Raw genomic sequence first — 21158 nt, forward strand, 5'->3', positions numbered from 1 at the left:
ACATCGCCCAACACAGCCACATCACCTCCCACCTCAGATACCTGCACTGGCTTCCAGTCAACAGGCGCATCACATACAAACCCCTGATTCACACCTACAAGGCACTGTACAACATAGGACTGGCATACCTCAACCACCGCCTCACCTTCTACACACCCAACAGACATCTCAGTTCCTCCCAACTCACTCTTGCAGCTGTTCCCAAGATCTGGAAAAGCCCTGGCATGGAACATGCTACCTCTTAAGCTCAGGCAGACAGCATCACTGAAGCAGTTCAGGAAGGACCTCCAGACCTGGGTCTTTGACTTAGCAGCACACCCACAAACAGTGCCTTAGGGCCCTACGGGTGATTATTCGCTCTTTACAAATCACCACTTTATTGATTCATTGATAACTCCTGTATGCCTTTCTGCCTACACCACTTATCTGCAGAGTTCCCAAGAAGATCAAGAGCTACCGGGTCTAAGTCATGCTTGTGGCTTGAGACTGGGCTCAGAGTTTATCTTGAGCTGTTGAGCAGGGCCTGCATTCCTCTGGTCAGACTGTCCCTTAGGGAAGATCTTCTGTTGCAGGGGAGGGTTCTTCAGCCGAACGAGTCATTACTCTGCCTTCATACCTGGAAATTGAGCAGTGAGAGTTGACCGATTTCAAACTTTTGCCCGAAGTTCGCATTGTTCTTTTGGCAGCCAGGTGTCCCTCCACCAAGCCAGTATACGTGTGCCATTGTAATACATTTATGGCACAGTGTGTTGAGAATCATTTTGATCCCATATCTGCTCCCCTTTTCCAGCTTCTTTTGTTTATCCTTTTTTGTTTTTTAAGGTGTTTTTACTAAAGAAAAATTCAGCACAGTACATAGCATCACACCACATTCTGATTGTGGTACATATATCAATGTAAGGCTTTAATCACCCCTCAAATAGCGGGGCAATAGATCATCCTATTATCATAATCTATATCTTATCAGCATCCACCCTCTATGGAAGTACCACTGCAAACCTCAGTCTGACATATCCATTGTCCCAGGATGCACTTGTCTGCACCATAAACAAACCGTAAAAATTTAAACGAGAGAGGGACTAAGCGGCAACAGGGAATCTAGTACATCAGGTTAAGGGCAGATGAAAGAAGTGGGGGAGACTGGAGGCGGGAAGTGGGAGGAGTTATGGTTGGAAATGAGGGGCACCAGAGAGGGCAGAGGCGAGGCGATAGTCACCAGTTTTAATCCCTACATGAGCGCGACTAGGCATCCTGTCACCCCACTCCTGTGTCATCACGTATCTGAGGACACCCGGGATGGGGGGGAATTCCTCTACACCTCCAGCTGCATTCCACTCACATCCTGAGCAGTCAGGGTGGATGTGCCCTCCAGGCGTCCTATCGCAGTCATCTTTTGTTTATCCTTACCCTAGTCCATCAGGGCTCTGCATTGGGCCCCTTCAAGGTTTATTTATTCTCCATCTCTGCCTTTCTGAGACTGGCGGATCAGTCCTTTCTCATCAGGTCCCTTGTTGTAAATAGGTTAATTAAAGGTCTACAACAGATTTTTTCCCAGCACCCTTTTTTATGCCTCCGTGGGATCTTAATTTGGTGCTTACTTTCTTAATGTGCACTCCATTTGAGCTGCTTCATTCTTGCCCTCTGACATTCATCACCATCAAGAAGATGTTTTGGTTGAAATTACATCCGCCCTAAGAGTCAGTGAGCTGCAGGCATTGTCCTCTCAGCGTTCCTATATCTCTTTTTTTCCCCCATCAAACTTGTCCTTCGAAATCAAACATCTTTCTTGCCAGAGGTAATCACCCCAATCCAAGTAGGCCAGTCCATGACATAGCCTACCTTTTATGCTCCCCCTCATCCCTCAAAGGAAGACCAAAGACTCCACCGGCTGGACCTGAACAGAGCGGCGTTATTATACTTTGACTGCACAAAATTGTTCCGCGTGGGCAATCAGCTTCTCTTGGGGCCATGAAACGGAAAGTAGTGCAGAAATGAACCATCTCCTGATGTATCATGCCCTGTTTTTAAAGCTGCTGAGCATTGGCCGAGGATCAATCACCAAAGAGTTTGCATACTCATTCTGCCAGAACAAAGGCTTCGACCGCTGCGCTAGCTTATGGAGTTCTGGTCCTAGACGTCTTCCAGGCAGCAGCATAGGCTTCTGTAAATATTTTCACCAAACACTTCTCCCTAGGCAGTCAGATTGATTGGGATGGATACGTTACCTGGTTAGTCATGTTTGCAGACCCACTTCCGGGAAGATATTGCTGGGGTATCTATTCAAAGGTAAGGAAAGGAATCTGCAGCTAGAAGTCTCTATCATGTGAACAAGTTACTTTCCTTCGTTAATGCCGTATCTGGTAGAGATTCTATCTAGGAACATATTCCTTACTGATCCACCCATCCTCCACTGTCTCTGAACAGGTTTCTAGAGATAGGGCTTGTCAGAAATTGGGTCTCTAGTTGGCAGACCCTTGACCAGTAGCGACCACAATCCTAGTCAGGGTAAGTCACAACACAATCCAAATTATCCTGTGCCCATCTTTTAGCTTGGCACTGACGATTTGTAGTTTCTTTCCACGCTCAAGGGGTTGCTTTGGTTTCAGGAGCGCAGTCTTGGTTTCTCACTGCGATGTGGGGATTTTTTTTATGCCCTGGAACGATGCGTCAATCTCGTAGGCGATGCATCAAATTTTCCTTTGCAAGGCAGGCGCTGGGTCTAATTTTCCGTCCAGAAGTCGGTGCTGCGTCGTTCTGATCAGTGGTGGTGCGGTTTCCCAGCCGTGATGCAAGCTTTGTGTCAGTTTCTGCAGGCGTTCCATCGATTTTTGATGCACAAGGATTTTCTTGAAGAGATGAAGACTTTTTTGGCCCTGAGACTTCAGAATCAGGAGGCAAGCTCATTCCAAGCCCTTGGATAGGGCTCAACAAAGCAGTCCAGATGAGTCACTTGTGCAGCCAGGCAGTTCCTCTGACAGAGTGCAAGTGTAGGTCCAGAACTGTCTGATTTGGTGGGGTCAGAGACCCAGTATATATACTCAAAAATGCCTTTGAAGTTTCCCCCCACTTCAAAGAGCGGTTTTGAAGTGCACAAGTTCCCCTTTTAACCCAGTCCTGTCTGCCAGGATCCCTGAGCTTCCTTTGTGTGAAGCTAGGCCACAGGCCTTTGAAGTGTAAGAAAGAGCCCCTCCACCCTTCCTGCCCAGGAACACCCATTCAGTATGCAGATGTGACTGAGTGTCCCGTATTTATGGCTGTCTGGTTGGAACGCACATGGGGAGCCTTCAACCAGCACAGACCAGACATGTTTTGGAGACAGGTTGTAAGGCACAGATGGCAGTAATTACTTTCTAAAAGTGGGATTTCTAAAATAGTAATATTAAATCCAGCTTCACCAGTGAGCAGGATTTTCTATTACCATACTGACCATACTAAACATGACAGGGCAACACCTTTTAAATCAGAATCTACCCCTTAAAAGTATATAAGGGCAGTTCTAATACCGGTCTATTAGAAGAGCAGGCCTCACAGTAGTGGAAAATGAATGAGTGAGTTTTCCCCTACCAGGACATGTATAACTTATAAGTACATGTCCTGCCTTTTACTTACATAGCCCCCTGCCCTATGGGTTACCTAAGACACACCTTAGGGTGACTTATATCTAGAAAAAGGGGTGTTTAAGGCTTGGGAAGTAGTTTTCAATGTCAAGTCGAAGTGGCAGTGAAACTGCACACACAGGTCTTGCAATGGCATTATGAGACATGGTTAAGGGACTACTAATGTGGGTGGCACAACCAGTGCTGCAGGCCCACTAGTAGTATTTAATTTACAGGCCCTTGGCATCTCCAGTGCACTTTACTAAGGACTTAAAAGTAAATTAAATATGCCATTTGGGTAGGAACTATTGCTATCTTGTTTAGGGGAGAGAGCACATGCACTTTAGCACTGGTTAGCAGTGGTAAAGTGTCCAGAGTCCTAAAGCCAACAAAAGTGAGGTCGGTCAGAAAAAGAGGACGAGGAAGACACGAAGTTTGGAGTGACCCTTCAGAGAGGTCATTTTCCAACAGGACTGTTCCCTTTCAGGCCACTAGGGGAAAAGGAATGACCACTCCTGTGACCCTCACCACCCCAGGGATGGTGCCCAGAGCTCCTCCAGGTGGCCACTTGATTCTGCCATCTTGAATCTAAGGTGGGCAGAGGCCCCTGGGTGCATCTGAGTGGCCAGGTCAGGCAAGTGACGTGTCAGCCCCCCTCCTGATAGGTGGTCACCCTGCTAGGTGACTGGTCCCCCTTCCTGCGATATTTAGGGTCTCCCTCTTGGGTGGGTCCTCAGATTCGAAGTGCAGGATTCCAGCAGGACTCCCCTGCATTGTTTACTTCATCTTCTGGCTACTGCGACCGCAATTGAACCCTCCAGGAACTGACAATCTGCAACTACATCTGTGACTCCGCTCCACAACATTGTTTCTCCGGCTCCTTCCAGCAACTGCAACGTTTCCCCAGTCACAAGTCTTCAGCTTGCACAAGAAGTAAGAAGGAATCTCCTGGAGTGAAGAAGTCACTCCCCTGCTTCTGTGGGCACCAGCTGCAACGACCAGCCGCGTGGATCTGCTCTTCTCCAGAACTTCATGGATCCTACATCACAGGTGGTGGTCTGGAATGGTCCCCTTTGTCCTCTCTGCCAGCTGTCCAACATAGTGGACGGTAAGCCCTTGCCTCTCCTTGCAGGACAGCACCCCTGTGCACCCCACCTCTTGCAGCTACCAAGGCTTGTTTGCTCCTGCTCCAAGGGAACTGCAGGCTCTATGTAGCCCCAGCCCCCAGCAATCCTTCCTGCAAAGAACAGTCTCATGCCTTCTGCTCCAGCGACGTGGGACTCCTCTTCAGGTGTGCAGAGTGGTCTTCACTGTGACTCCTATGCCTGCTGCCAGTGGGTTGCCTGTGGGAGCTGACCTCTTATTGTGACTCCCAGCTGCTGAGGGTCACCTGAGACTCCCCTCATTTGCCAAGGCTTGTTGATGTTTTTCCAGCACCACTGACTGACTGCATCTCAATCGCTGACGTGCGATATCACTTGCATCACTTCTGGGACTCCTCTTCAGTTCCTGTGATGCACTGCTGACCACCTTCATCCACCGTCGACCTGATCTTGCATCCACAGAAGGGTTGTTAGTGGCTCCTGCTCGAATTTAACTTGGTCCCCTTCCTTTGCAGGGCCTGTTTTGTCTGGATCCATCTTTGGATTCCTCCAGTCTTGGTTGGGTCTCGTTTTCCAAAGTCCTCCTGCTGGTTTTGGGTAAAATTAGGTACTTACCTCTGCTCTCCTGGTTCCTTGGGGGTCACTGTGGCACTCACTTCTTGTGGTTCCTAGTTCCTCCAGCTCCCTTCTACTGATTCAACTTCCTTGGGTGGGGGACTGCCTTTCACATTCCCCTTTTTTAGCATATGGTTTGACCATCCCCTAGGGCCCTCACTATGTGCTTTTGCGTTTACCAATGCCTATTGCTTTCTATACTATTTATGGATTGGTAACGTGTATGTAGTAGTTTGTTTATCTTCAGTTGGGGGATTGCCTAGTCAGTTTTCTAGTATTTGTATTACTGTCATAAAGTACCTTTATTTTTGTAACACTGTGTGGTTCTTTCATGTGTGATAGTGCTGTGTGACTATAGTGGTATTCCATAAGCTTTGCATGTCTCCTAGATAAGTGTTGGCTGCTAATCCACAGCTACCTTAAGAGAGCCCAAGCTCCCTAGATACTGCCTATACCTCACTAATATTGGATACCTGGACCTGGTACAAGGTGTTAACACCAACGGTGCTCACTACACACCAGGCCAGCTTCCTACATCAATGACGGTGGTGTTGTCTTAAATTGATTTCCAAGCGGACTTGGATTTGCTTCGTATAGTCCGGTAATGAGATGATCTTCCTGGAAGAGTTGATTTGGACTCTCTTGAACTAGTTAGCCAGTCTGCTTTTCAAGACCAACCTGCCATAGGTGACTCAGGGCATTGAGTTGCTGGTAACCTGTTCTGTAGTGCCCTTAAATCTGGGCACCGCAGAGACCTGTGCAGTTTACAAAGTGCCCAGGTCAGGGAGTTGGTAGAGGTATAATTCAGCTTCGTTCATCCAGCCACCCCTGAATATTTGCAGGATGTCATGTTCTTGATTAAACGCTTTTGTATGAACTAAGACCCTCTTTTTATTAATTTGCGGCCAGTGAACATGACGTTTGTCGTGGTCCATTAATAGGCAGAATTTTTTACTCGCAGTAATTGGCCAGAGTGTCCATCTATCTCTGTAGGGCAATTTACGTCTGATCAGTTAGAGATGTGTCATAAGCATTTTGCATCACTTGAATTTTGTGGTCAACTAGCTTCGGTTGAAGGCTGTTGCATCATGCAAATGGTCTAGTAGGTCGTCTAGTAAATAATGAAGGATGCATGCTTGCTTTAGTCTTTTATTACTATTGATTTTAAGGGAGTTTACTTTTGAGACCTTATTGAAGGCAGTAATGAAATCAATAAATACTGCGCATAATAATCTGTTGTGTTTCATCATGGTTTTGTCTTTCGGATGAGTAAGACAGATCAAATTATCCTTGCTATTACAGTCCCTTTGATAGCCTTTTTGTATAGTGGTGATTAGTTGGTTATCCATGTTCCATTTATCCAACTCTTTGAAGACTTTTACATAGCATTCACCTTCAACGTCAAGAAGTGCAATTAGTCTGAAATCCTTAGGTGATGTGAGGTCCTCTTTTTTTGTGTCTTGGGACTAGCAGTGGAGAACTCCCAACTGTCGTGGATTGAGCTTCCTAAAATATGAGTGGAAAAGTGGGGTTAGATCATTTGCCCACTTGTTGGGTGTCAGTTTAAAAACTGAGGCTGGCAGACCATTCAGACCTGAGGCAACATTGGAGCTCATAAGGCTAATTTGCCTTCTCAACAGACTTTATGGTTGGTTCAGTTTTATAGTCCTTTTTGTCTGCTCAAATGGGGCCGATGTAAAGCTTGTCGGGGCTTTTTCAATGTAAAGTTTCTCAATGTATTTTACCCAGCTGGTGAGGGTGATGTTTTCCGCAGTTGAATGAAGAATGACCGCCTCCGTGTCGTTCTGAAATCTGATTATCTTTGAGTCATTTGATCTTATTGTTTCATGAAGTTGTACCTATTTAATGTCACCCTCTTTCCTGTTTTTGGTCTGTCTTATTATCCTGTACTCTGTTCTTAGAAATTAGATTTTTGGTTTGAATGAGCAATTGGCTCCTTAGCTGCAGCATTGTAATCTCAAGGTTTTATTCAGTTTTGTCCTCCCGCATCTTATTTCCTGAATGGAGCTGCAGTGAAAGTGAGGTGGTACCCTTACTGCCTTGCCAACCTCCTGGAGTTGTGTTATCATGCTGACCATGGTTTGGCGCTCATAGGGTTCCCTGTAACCTTGATGGAAAATTCCTCTAAGCACAACTCCAACTTAGGGGGTGAAGCTGTCCTCATCCTCCATGGACCATCTTAATTGCTTAATTGGTTCTAAATTTTCCTAATCGCCAAATGACTCTACTTAGGACAGTGGGTACTTGGAGCAGACAGTGCACACTTGAGGTAGACAGTGTGTACTTCAGCATGACGTGGTTGCTGACAAGTGTGGGTATCCCCTCAAAGATTATCATTCAGTGGAAGTGTGCGATTGATATCCATATATAATCCAGCATTTCCATCCTATTAGCTGAAAAATGGGTGTAGGTCGCCCGTGAATCTGTTATAAATCTGCTGTTGAAAAGTTATAGAACTATATCATTCAAACCAGCGGTAACTTCTTAACCACGTTTGTCCAATCTTCAGAATTGCATATGGGTTGGTGGGACATTGAAACACTAATTGTCATAGTCATGCCATATTGTGCAGAGAGCTGCTTCTATTAGATTGACATTAAAGTTGCTCATAATTAACCATGCAGCCTTTAGATAATCCATTTTATGCACTCTCAATATTGACAACAGGCAAGCTAGTGTCTTATACTGGCACGCCAACAACCAGGGTCAATGGGCTGTCGTGATTAGATTTATTCACAGGGTTTATTTTAATGATAATGTAGTTGCCTTTTCCCTCGTCGATTGTGGTGGCCACGCCTCGGGAACGAGTTAAGTGCCCATGTTTCTTGTAGAGAGCGTTGTCCATCTTTTTAAGTTTTAGGATGGTCTCTTTTTTGACTTAGACTCCTGACAGCCCTCTTATATTGCATGGGCATTCAGCAGTTGATTTCAGCCATGTAGAGAGGAGTTGTCTAGTGCCATTTAGTTAGCACCTCCAGTAGCCTTGTCCTGACTGATTTTTAGTTGATGAGCGCTATGCAGGTTCTTCCCTTCTCAGGTGTGTGAGCCCTAATTGTTAATTCACCCCTGGTCACAGTGGGCTTCCAGATGGTACTTTTAATGCTGACAAGGCTGAGGTGATCAGTCTTCATATTGTTATCCATGAATCCGTCCATCTTTTGGGGGCTCCTGCCTTCTGAGGGGGTCTCTTGCGTGAGGAAGGCAGGGATTTCTTTTCAGATTTCAACTCCTGGCTGGGTGAGGCAATCCTTAAGTTATTGGTGTCACCAGCTGTCTGTAGGACGCTGGCTCTCAATATGGTGCACTAAAAGGAAGTACACCGTGCAGGGTCCAGTGGATCCCCAATTGGCTGACAGGGGCAAAAGTAGATAATACAAACTCTCTTTTGTGGTAGTTAGGGTGAGCAGTTAGGCTTATCAGTGGGCAATACAAAGTACGTGTCATACTCACAGAGTCAATACATGAGAGAGACACTTAAAGAATAATTCCAAGACCAATTTAGCAAAAAAAAACTTTAAAATATATATTTTGAAACCAAGAACTTCGTAAAAGAGTATATACTGCTTTCTTGATTATTTCTAACAGGTAAGTAAAGAGTTTGAACCTGTGTGCCTTTATGCATAATGCAGTCCTACGGAAGGAAAGTCAATAATGCATAAAGGTAAGTACAGTCTGTTTCAGGGGTTCACCTTCTGGGTTTAGAGCTATAAGTGCCCAAGGTCCAAAGTACTGCCAGCAGTTTATCTGGACTTCCCAGAATTCGTCCGGGAGCAGTGTGATGGTGAGGTGGTAGTTGGGCTCGCTGCAGAGAAGAAGGTTGCCAACTGGAAACAGGCTGCAAAACGGAGACTTGGAGACAAGTCAGAGAGGTCCCAAACAGGGGGTTAGGTCACATGGGGTCTTAGAGCAAGGGGCACAACCGGTTCTTCACAATCGTGCCCGAACGGCTCAGATGTAGAGTGGAAAGGGAGGCTGGGCTCTGTGTGCAAAGATGCCCCACGCGGTTAGGGACCAACAGTTGGCAGAGGAAAATTAAGACTGCTGCGCAACTCAGAGTGGGTCTCATTAGTGCTGAAGTCCCTTGACGGCTGCTTGGGACTTTTGCAGCTGGAATCGAGAATTGACTCTCATGCTTGGTGGAGGGCGTCCAGTACCCCGGGGATTGATGCTGCACAGCTCCGGTTGGTCCTGGTGTTGTCACACTCGGTGGGGAGTCAGTCCTGATACTCTAGAGCACGGTATCCCCTCCTGGTCATCTGCAGCATCGGTCAGGGCCGGGGAGTTGCAAGGCGGTGGACCAGACTGCTTTTCAGTTCCTTCAGACTGCAGGGAAGTAGCTCCTCTTCTCCAAAGGAGACTGGTGGCGATTTGCGAGAGGCTGTTAGGCTACCCAAGGCTTTGGTAGTTCCCTAGCTTTGCAGGATGAGTCACTCTGTCATGTTTATTGAGAGAGGTACGGGCAGGCAGAGTTTCACGCCAAAAAGTCCACATCTATTCTACTGTTCTCATCAGGCAGTGGCTCTTCTTCGTCCTTCTCTTGATCCAGTGAATCTAAATTCTTAGGTTAAGGGGTGCCATCTAAAAACTCACTTTAGGAGTGTTACAGGGAGTGCCATGTAGCAGCCAATGGGTTGCCTGTCTTTGTCGCGTAGGCTCTCATTATTCTAATGAGACTACTGGATTTTGAGCAGCAGGATCACCTGTCGCTCTAAATCTGGGTTTTGCTCCGGCTAACCAGCAGTGACTCATCTCTACCAGAGGGTAGTGATGATTGGGCAGCCGAGTACATGACATACTAGGCTTCTCAGGGAAGTCGTGGTCACTCAGGTCGCATCCGGTTCTTTCATTCACAATTCAGTCTCATAAATAAACAATGAACAGAGGCAGTATATGTTTCAATAATGAGTTTAATAAACCGACTGCATCTTAGATAGCAAAGCATGAGCTGCAAATACCAGGATGACACAACACGACAGTATTAAAATTGTGACGAGAAGAGTGAAGCATAAAAACAATGCTATCATATTGTCACTATGATCGATGGACTATATCCTATCTAAGCTATAATTTGAGCACAGCATATTAAGCTATAGTTCTGCCTTTCAGGTTCCCCTGAGAAGACGACAACCCTCATACCTGAGCAAAGGCCTGTGGTCTGCGTTAGCATCTGTAGCAAAGCATTCAGCAATGAGCATACAGTCATGGTTCCCTGGCTGGAATATCCCTCTAACGTGTAAGGGTTAAGGAAGTGTTTATATAACAACACAGCTGATGTTCTGAGAAAATGTCTCTATGTAAGGCATAACAAAGGCAGCTGGTATCTTGAAGCTTCTCCTATCTGGAATGTCCATCCTGCCTGGAAGAGGAGAGTATTCCTCCCCCCTCAGAGCAGGCTTTGTTCCTGGCCTCCGAGAGTGCTAGCTCTCACCTCAGTTGGTCCGAAATCTATCTAGGGTGGCTGTGCTGGTTTAGACCAGTCAGCACGCTAGCAGTCGGGTAGGTTTTCAGGGGACATCTCTGAGGTGCCTTCTGAGTGCATGTATAAATTAATCCATCACTAAATTCAGTGAGGGTGTATTAATGCAAGATGTTTGATAGCAAATATCCCTATCTCCAGAGAAGCCATCTTGTAGCTGGGGAACTCGTATTAACCAGTGTCCAGCACATGTACTTAAAAGGGCTTCCTTGTCCACTTACCTTGTCTAAGAATCAACAAAGACCTAGCAGGGGCATATCTTCTCATGCAGGTATGTCCTCACATATGATATAATGCACCCTGCCTTAGGCCTTCTTAGGGGTGACTTCCAAATATCCCATGCAGTGGTAGAGGACCTGGCACGTGAGGATGTGTGACAGGTCATGTTTTCACTTTTGTTTGCATCAAGACATGCAGCCTGCAGTGTCGGCACAGTGTGCATTTGGTGAGAGGTCCCTGAGAGTGGCACAATTTGTGCTACAGCTCTTAGGGACCTTCTTTCGTGCCATAGGTACCAGGGGTACCTTTTATCAGGGACTTACAGAGAGTGGTAAAGATTGTGCCAATTGGGAGAAACAACTGTACGATTTAGGGAAAGCGATCTGGCACCAGGGACCTGGTTAGGAACCTAGGGCACGATAAGTAGATATCATATCAGATAGCAGGCAAAAGTGGGGGGCTAACCATGCCAAAAAGGGATACTATACTACACCATCTGTATGGCTTGGACCCAATAAGGCGACCTGGATGCTGGTGTCGTGCCCTTACCCATCTGCACACACAGCGGCGACCTGGTGCTGAGAAAGATGCAAGTTTCTTAATTAAGGGGCTGCAGTGACGTGTTACCCTCTACCCTCATATGCTAGAGAACTAAATCACTGCACCGATCAGGCTGGGGCCAGTGTGCAGACAGGAGCTGCTGAACTCGTATGTCAGGAGGGGTTGTCGTGAGATGTTTGCCAAGCTGTGAGGGCCATAACTTTTGTGCGATGGTGAGCAGCAACCCTGTACCCACCCAGTGTGGAAAAGACCAGAGGCTTGCCCTCAAAGGAGGAGATGTGGTGGAACTCTGTTCGCTAAGTGCAGCACGGCTGAAACATGTGGAGAGCAAATTCACCTGAATCAGCTGCTGCCGCTCCAGCGCTTGTGGAAGGGGTGCGTTCAGGAACTCCGGTCCAGCAGGTACGGGTAAGAGATTTCGGGCCAGACAGCCTTGGGGGAACTGACTTGCTAGATAGCGCTGCAGCACTGGAGCATTTTTGATATTAACAGAATCGTAGTCGACTTTTGAGACTCGGACTTCTAGTTGGGCTTACACTGGATGCTGCCTGTTGTGAATGAGGAATAACCACTAAGAGCTCGGTGGTGTGAGAAAGTAGCCTCTTTCTAGCATGGTTACTCACATTTTTGACCCGTTTGTCAGTGTGTTTGACTGTGTCACTGAGATCCTGCTAGCCAGGACCCCAGTGCTTATGGTTTGTGGCCTACTTAGTATGTTTCACTGTTTTTTTCCAGTATGCTTGACTGTCACTGGGATCCTGCTAACCAGGAGCCCAGTCCTTATGCTCTCTCTCTGTTCCCAACTTTGTCACTACGTATTAGGTAATCCAGTATTTCACTCCAAGTTGGCATACTGGTCCCCCGCTTTATAAGTCCCTAGTATATGGTACCTAGGTACCCAGTCACCTATATAGCAGGCTTGCCAACTCTGAAGGCTGCATGCAAAGTACCTGTGTGTGAAGGCACCCCTTCACTAGCAGAAGTGCCCCCAAGTCATCCAGGACCATTTTCCCAGACTTCTTGAGTGTGGGGACGCCATTTTACACGTACATTGGGCATAGGTCAATGCCTAGGTCCAGCTTTACAATGGTAACCTAGTGTTCGATGGCATCTGTCGCTGTAGATACACATGTTGTGCATAGCCCGCCATCTGGTGTTGGGTCGGAGTGTTACAAGTTGTTTTTCTTCGAAGAAATCTTTCGAGTCACGGGACCGAGGGACTCCTCCTCTTTGTCTCCATTGCGCATGGGCGTCGACTCCATCTTCGATTGTTTTCTTTCCGCCATCGGGTTCGGACGTGTTCCTTTCGCTCCGGGTTTCGGAACGGAAAGTTAGCTAAATATCGGAAAATTACGTCGGTATTGTTGCGTTCGGGATCGGCTTAGTTAGAATCAACACCGAATCGAAGAGTGAAGAGCTCTGGTACCCTTCGGGGTAGTTTTCGATCCCCCGTCGAGGCCTGGTCGGCCCGACCGCGTGTGAAACAACGCTGATGGAACGGACCCAGTTCCGTTTCTGTCCTAAATGCCACAACAAATACCCGTATACAGACCAACATTTGGTCTGTAACCTGTGCCTGTCGCCTGAGCACAGTGAAGAGACTTGCGAGGCCTGTCGTGCGTTCCGGTCCTGAAAAACACTCTGTGACTGTCGAGCCAGAAGACTGCAGATGGCGTCCACGCCGACAGCTCACCGAGAGTTCGAGGAACAAGAGGAAGAAGGAACCTTCTCGATCCATGACTCGGACTCCGAGGAATTCGACGAACAAAAAACTGTGAGTAAGACGTCGAAGCCAGCACACAAGAAAAGTGACAAGGCCCAGGGGACGCCACTGCCACAAGGCCATGGCTCGACCCATAAATTCGGTGACCGACCATCGGCACCGAAAAAGGCCGAAATGGTGCCGAGATCGTCCGACTCCGGTCGAGACACCGGCACGCAGCCTTCTCGGGACCGAGAAAGTGCTGCTGAAAAACGTCGACGCCGAGATAGCGGAGCCGAAAATGCTCGACGCAGAGACAGCGGCACCGACGAAGATCGACGCCGAGAGGGTTCGACTCCGAAAAAGAAGAAGGTCACCTCGGAGCCGAAAAAGAGTACAGACAGGGTTTCGGTGGCAAAACGACCCGCAACCGACCCAACTACCGGTTCCTATTCAGAGGAGCAATCTCTGTCCTCTCAGCTGCGAAAGCATAGATTTGAGGAAGAGTTGCAATCCACCGAAGTGGACCACACTCAGAAACGTATCCTTATACAGGAAGGAACAGGGAAAATAAACACCCTTCCCCCTATTAGGAGAAAAAGGAGATTGGAGTTTCAGTCAGACCAAGCACCACAAACGAAAATGGTGAAAAAGGTAACTCCGCCACCCTCTCCTCCACCTGTAACTAACGTTTCACCGGCACAAACTCCATCACATTCCCCGGCTCACACCACCATGAGCCAAGGTGACCAGGACCAAGACGCTTGGGACTTATACGACGCCCCAGTGTCGGACAACAGTCCAGAGGCGTATCCTACAAAGCCCTCACCACCGGAAGATAGCACAGCATACTCACAAGTGGTGGCTAGAGCAGCAGAGTTCCACAACGTGTCCCTACACTCGGAACCAGTTGAGGATGATTTCTTATTCAACACCCTCTCCTCCACCCATAGCTCCTACCAAAGCCTGCCTATGCTCCCAGGAATGCTTCGGCACGCAAAGGAAATCTTCAAGGAGCTGGTCAAGAGTAGAGCAATAACACCAAGAGTGGATAAGAAATATAAAGCACCTCCCACAGACCCTGTTTTCATCACCTCACAGCTGCCACCAGATTCCGTCGTAGTAGGAGCAGCTCGCAAGAGAGCCAACTCCCACACATCTGGGGACGCACCACCCCCAGATAAAGAGAGCCGCAAGTTCGATGCAGCCGGAAAGAGAGTCGCAGTACAAGCTGCAAACCAGTGGCGCATCGCTAACTCTCAAGCACTACTTGCGCGCTATGACAGAGCCCATTGGGACAAGATGCAACACCTCATTGAGCATCTACCCAAAGAGCTACAAAAAAGGGCGAAACAAGTGGTTGAGGAAGGACAGAACATATCTAATAATCAGATACGCTCCTCTATGGATGCAGCGGACACAGCTGCAAGAACAATTAACACATCTGTGACTATGAGAAGGCACACATGGCTACGAACGTCTGGTTTTAAACCAGAGATACAGCAGGCAGTGCTCAATATGCCATTCAATGAGAAACAACTGTTCGGACCAGAAGTGGACACGGCAATTGAGAAACTCAAAAAGGACACTGACACTGCTAAAGCCATGGGCGCACTCTACTCCCCGCAGAGCAGAGGCACTTACAGCACCTTCCGCAAAACAACCTTTAGAGGGGGGTTTCGGGGTCAGGCCACACAAGCCAGCACCTCACAGGCAACACCGTCCAGCTACCAGGGACAATACCAAAGGGGAGGCTTTCGGGGCCAATACAGAGGACAATTCCCTAGGAATAGGGGAAAATTTCAAAGCCCCAAAACCCCTACAAACAAACAGTGACTCACATGTCACTCATCCCCTCCACACAACACCAGTGGGGGGGAAGAATAGGTCAGTATTACCAAGCATGGGAGGAAATAACTACAGACGCTTGGGTCTTAGCAATTATCCAACATGGTTATTGCATAGAATTTCTACAAATCCCTCCAAACATACCACCAAAAGCACAGAATTTATCAAAACAACATTCATACCTTCTGGAAATAGAAGTTCAAGCATTCTTGCAAAAGAACGCAATAGAACTAGTACCAAAAACACAAATAAACACAGGAGTTTATTCACTGTACTTCCTAATACCAAAAAAGGACAAAACACTGAGACCAATCCTAGACCTCAGAACACTAAACACCTACATCAAATCAGAACACTTTCACATGGTCACGCTACAAGAAGTGTTACCATTGCTAAAGCAACAGGACTACATGACCACCTTAGATCTCAAAGACGCGTATTTCCACATACCAATACATCCGTCGCACAGGAAATACCTAAGGTTCGTATTCAAAGGAATACATTACCAATTCAAAGTATTGCCCTTCGATTTAACAACTGCACCAAGAGTCTTCACAAAGTGCCTAGCACTAGTGGCTGCACACATCAGAAGGCAGCAAATACACGTATTCCCGTATCTAGACGACTGGCTAATCAAGACCGACACACTGACAAGGTGCTCACACCACACAGATCAGGTCATACAAACCCTCTACAAACTCGGTTTCACCATCAACTATGCAAAATCACACATTCTGCCGTGCAAGGTACAACAATACCTAGGAGCCACAATAGATACAAGAAAGGGAATAGCCACTCCAAGTCCACAAAGGGTTCAAAATTTCCAAAAGATTATACAACGCATGTATCCAACACAAAAAATACAGGCGAAGATGATATTACAACTACTAGGCATGATGTCCTCATGCATAGCCATTGTCCCACACGCACGGTTGCACATGCGGCCCTTACAACAGTGCCTAGCATCACAATGGTCTCAAGCACAGGGTCAGCTTCTAGATCTGGTGTTGATAGACCGCCTAACATACCTCTCGCTTCTATGGTGGAACAACATCAATTTAAACAAAGGGCGACCTTTCCAAGACCCAGTGCCACAATACGCGATAACAGATGCTTCCATGACAGGGTGGGGAGCACACCTCAATCAACACAGCATCCAAGGACAATGGGACGTACATCAAACAAAGCTGCATATAAATCACCTCGAATTGTTAGCAGTATTCCTTGCGTTGAAAGCATTTCAACCCATCATAACCCACAAATACATTCTTGTCAAAACAGACAACATGACAACAATGTATTATCTAAACAAACAGGGGGGAACACACTCGACACAGCTGTGCCTCCTGGCACAAAAGATATGGCAATGGGCAATTCACAACCACATTCGCCTAATAGCACAATTTATTCCAGGGATCCAAAATCAACTAGCAGACAATCTCTCTCGAGATCACCAACAGGTCCACGAATGGGAGATTCACCCCCAAATTCTAAACACTTACTTCAAAATTTGGGGGACACCTCAAATAGACCTATTTGCAACAAAGGAGAACGCAAAATGCCAAAACTTCGCATCCAGGTACCCACACAGGCAGTCTCAAGGCAATGCTCTATGGATGAACTGGTCAGGGATATTTGCGTACGCTTTTCCCCCTCTCCCTCTCCTTCCATATCTAGTAAACAAATTGAGTCAAAACAAACTCAAACTCATACTGATAGCACCAACGTGGGCAAGGCAACCATGGTACACAACACTGCTAGACCTATCAGTAGTACCCCACGTCAAGTTGCCCAACAGGCCAGATCTGTTAACGCAACACAAACAACAGATCAGGCATCCAAACCCAGCATCGCGGAATCTAGCAATCTGGCTCCTGAAATCCTAGAATTCGGACACTTAAACCTCACACAAGAATGTATGGAAGTCATAAAGCAAGCCAGAAGACCATCCACTAGACACTGCTATGCAAGCAAATGGAAAAGATTTGTTTGCTACTGCCATCATAATCAAATTCAACCGTTACACGCATCTCCAAAAGATGTGGTGGGTTACTTACTACACTTACAAAAATCGAACCTGGCCTTCTCTTCCATTAAGATACACCTAGCAGCGATATCTGCATACCTGCAGATTACCCATTCAACTTCACTATTTAGGATACCTGTCATTAAAGCATTTATGGAAGGCCTCAAAAGAATTATACCACCAAGGACACCACCCGTTCCTTCATGGAACCTCAACATCGTCTTAACAAGACTCATGGGTCCACCCTTTGAACCTATGCACTCTTGCGAAATACAATTCCTAACATGGAAAGTCGCATTTCTCATCGCCATCACATCTCTAAGAAGAGTAAGTGAAATTCAGGCGTTTACAATACAAGAACCTTTTATCCAACTACACAAGGATAAAGTAGTCCTAAGGACCAATCCTAAATTTTTGCCAAAGATTATTTCACCGTTCCACCTAAATCAAACGGTAGAGCTACCAGTGTTCTTCCCACAGCCAGATTCCATAGCTGAAAGGGCACTACATACATTAGACGTCAAAAGAGCACTAATGTACTACATCGACAGAACTAAAAACATCAGGAAAACTAAACAACTGTTTATTGCATTTCAAAAACCTCACGCAGGAAACCCAATATCGAAACAGGGTATAGCCAGATGGATAGTTAAGTGCATCCAAATCTGCTACCTTAAAGCAAAAAGACAACTGCCCATTACACCAAGGGCACACTCAACCAGAAAGAAAGGCGCTACCATGGCCTTCCTAGGGAATATTCCAATGCACGAAATATGTAAGGCAGCCACATGGTCTACGCCTCACACATTTACCAAGCACTACTGTGTAGACGTGCTATCAGCACAACAAGCCACAGTAGGTCAAGCCGTACTAAGAACCTTATTTCAGACTACTTCCACTCCTACAGGCTGAGCCACCGCTTTTGGGGAGATAACTGCTTACTAGTCTATGCACAACATGTGTATCTACAGCGACAGATGCCATCGAACTGAAAATGTCACTTACCCAGTGTACATCTGTTCGTGGCATCAGTCGCTGAAGATTCACATGTGCCCACCCACCTCCCCGGGAGCCTGTAGCCGTTTGGAAGTTAGCTTCAACTTTGTACATTTGTAAATATATTAAATCTTAGATAGGTACATACTTATTCACTCCATTGCATGGGCACTATTACTAACAAACAACTCCTACCTCACCCTCTGCGGGGAAAACAATCGAAGATGGAGTCGATGCCCATGCGCAATGGAGACAAAGAGGAGGAGTCCCTCGGTCCCGTGACTCGAAAGACTTCGTCGAAGAAAAACAACTTGTAACACTCCGACCCAACACCAGATGGCGGGCTATGCACAACATGTGAATCTTCAGCGACTGATGCCACGAACAGATGTACACTGGGTAAGTGACATTTTCAATATGACCATGTAAGGTGTCTAATAACTGGGAATTGTACCCCAATACTGATTCCAGTATTGATTGCACAATCCCATGCACTCTGGGGGCTCCACAGAAGGACCCCCAGTACTGCCTTACCAGCTTTCTGAGGTTTTCCAAGCAGCCCCAGCTGCTGCCACCTCACAGACAGGTTTCTTCCCTCCTGCTGCTTGAGCATCTCAAGCCTAGGAGGGCCGAACAAAGCATTTCCTTTGGGAGAGGGGTGTTACACCCTCTCCCTTTGTAAATAGGTGTACAGGCATGGGAGGGGTAGCCTCTGGAAATGCTTTGAAGGGCATAGATGGTGCCTTCCTTGTATATTCCAGTGTACACCGGTTCAGGTACCCCAAGTCCCTGCTCTGGTGCAAAACTGGACATAGGAAAGGGGCGTGACCACTCCCCTGTCCTTCACCACCCCAGAGGTGGTGCCCAGAGCTCCTCCAGAGTGTTCCTGGGTTTTTCCATCTTGGATTCCAAGGTGGTGGGGCGCTCTGGGAGCACCTGAGTGACAAGTGCCAGCAGGTGACGTCAGAGCCCTCCCATAATAGTCGCACACCTGGTTAGGTGACGAATCCCCCTTTCAGGGCTATTTAGGGTCTCTTCTCTGGGTGTTTCTTCAGATTCGGATTGCAAGATTCCAGCAGGAATCCTCTGCATCCTCTGCTTCATCTTCTACCGACTGAACCGTAGCTGAACCCTCCAGGAACTGTACAAACTGCAACAAAGAAGCAAAGATGACTTCTGCAACATTGTATCTTCAGCTACATCCAGCAAGTGCAACAGTTTCCAGGTTGTGCACCTTCTGAGGACTGCCTGTCTTCAGCCTGCACCAGAAGAACCGAAGGAATCTCCTGTAGAGTGACTGAGTCACTTCCCTTCTTCAGCAGGCACCTCTGTGCAGCGACAATCGGTGGTGTGGGTCCCATCTCCGGACGACAATCGTGGATCCAGCAACACAGGTGGTGGACTAAAGTGACCCCAACAGTTCCAAGGTCCAGCTTCCCAAATTCGGTGGAGATAAGGGCTTTCTTCCCCACGCAAGACAGAACCCCCGTGCACCGCGTGACTTGCAGTTGCCGAGGCTTGTGTGCGACCTTCCACGAAGTTCTTCTTGCACAGCACAGCTTAGGCCCCCCAGCACTCTATCCTACGACGCACAGCTTCCGGAGTGGTTCTCCAGTGGCATGGGATCCCTTTATTTCGTGCTCCATTTGCACCTTCTTTGTCCCCATGCTGTGGGACTCCTGTGCGTGCTGCCTGGTCTTCTGAAGGCTCTCCGAGTTGCTGAGAGCCCACTCTGTCTCCTCCTTCTGGGAAGAGGCCACCAGGTCCCTCCTGGTCCTGGGCAGCACCATTCTTTGCTAACTGCAAGCTTTGTGTGTGCCAAGGCTTGTTGGTGGAATCCAGCGATGCAAACAGACTGCAATCTTCTGCACCCACCAGGAACCCACATCTATCTTCTTGGGTGCATAACTGATTTTGTCTTCTCACCAGTGGTTCTTCTTTTGCGCCTTAATACGGGTTAGCAGGAGCTCCTGTTCTCCCTGGACTCCTTATTGCTTCTTGGGCTTGGTCCCCTTCTTCCACAGGTCTTCAGGTCCAGGAATCCATTGTTGGTGTCTTGCAGTCTCTTCTGGTTCTTGTATGATCTTCTATCACGACTTCTTGTGTGTTTCAGGAAACTTACTGTGGTTTACTCCTGTTTTCCTGGGCTCTGGGTGGGTTCTATTACTTACCTTTGGTGTTTTCTTACACTCCCAGCGCCCTTCTAACCACTACACTTGCCTAGGTGGGAAACCGACTTTTGCATTCCACTATTTTATTATATGGTTTGTGTTCCCCATAGGCCCATTGCAACCTATGGTGATTTTCACTATTTGCACTATTTTCTGACTATTTACTTAACTGTTTTTGGATACTAGTGTATATATTGTATATATTACTTACCTCCTGAGGGAGTATGGTATTTTTGGCATTTGTTAACCAAATAAAGTACCTTCATTTTTGTAACACTGGGTATTTTTTTCATGTACGTGACTACAAGGGTACTGCAAGAGCTTTGCATGTCTCCTAGTTCAGCCTTAGGTGCTCAGCTACAGCTACCTCTAGACAGCGTAGCTGCTAGACACTGACTACATTTCACTAATAAGGGATAATAGGGCCTGGTATAAGGTGTAAGTACCTTTGGTACCAACTACAAACCAGGCCAGCCTCCTACAGGTGGGGAGTAGGACCTGTGGAACCTTCTAATGAAAAACTAGAGCCCTGACCTCAGAGGGCCTTGTTTAATTGTTTGTTGTAAATGTTGTATTTCCCTTGTGTTGGTAACTGTAAAATAAAATACTTCTTTTATCACAGAAGTAAATGTTTGACTGGGTAATCATTTGTTGCTGCACGCATGTTGAGCTATGAGCCCCTGTTCATACACCCCCACCTCCTGTTATCCACCGCCTCCTGAGGTAATCTAGTCGAGAGCTAAAGGGGAACCTGGCCCAGTTACTCAGACTCCATAGTAGGTCGGGTGAAGGGACAGCAGGATTAAAAGGCCTCAGCACCCACA

The 21158-nt window shown here is 47.1% G+C and overlaps 1 protein-coding gene across 2 annotated transcripts in view; it reads left to right on the forward strand.

Annotated features, from left to right (window-relative positions):
* Window positions 1-21158, forward strand: part of PHIP (pleckstrin homology domain interacting protein) — a 1338206-nt gene that overhangs the window by 496835 nt on the left and 820213 nt on the right. The gene's annotated exons all lie outside the window — the stretch shown is intronic.

Source organism: Pleurodeles waltl, chromosome 5, assembly GCF_031143425.1.
Source record: "Pleurodeles waltl isolate 20211129_DDA chromosome 5, aPleWal1.hap1.20221129, whole genome shotgun sequence".
Taxonomy (NCBI): domain Eukaryota; kingdom Metazoa; phylum Chordata; class Amphibia; order Caudata; family Salamandridae; genus Pleurodeles; species Pleurodeles waltl.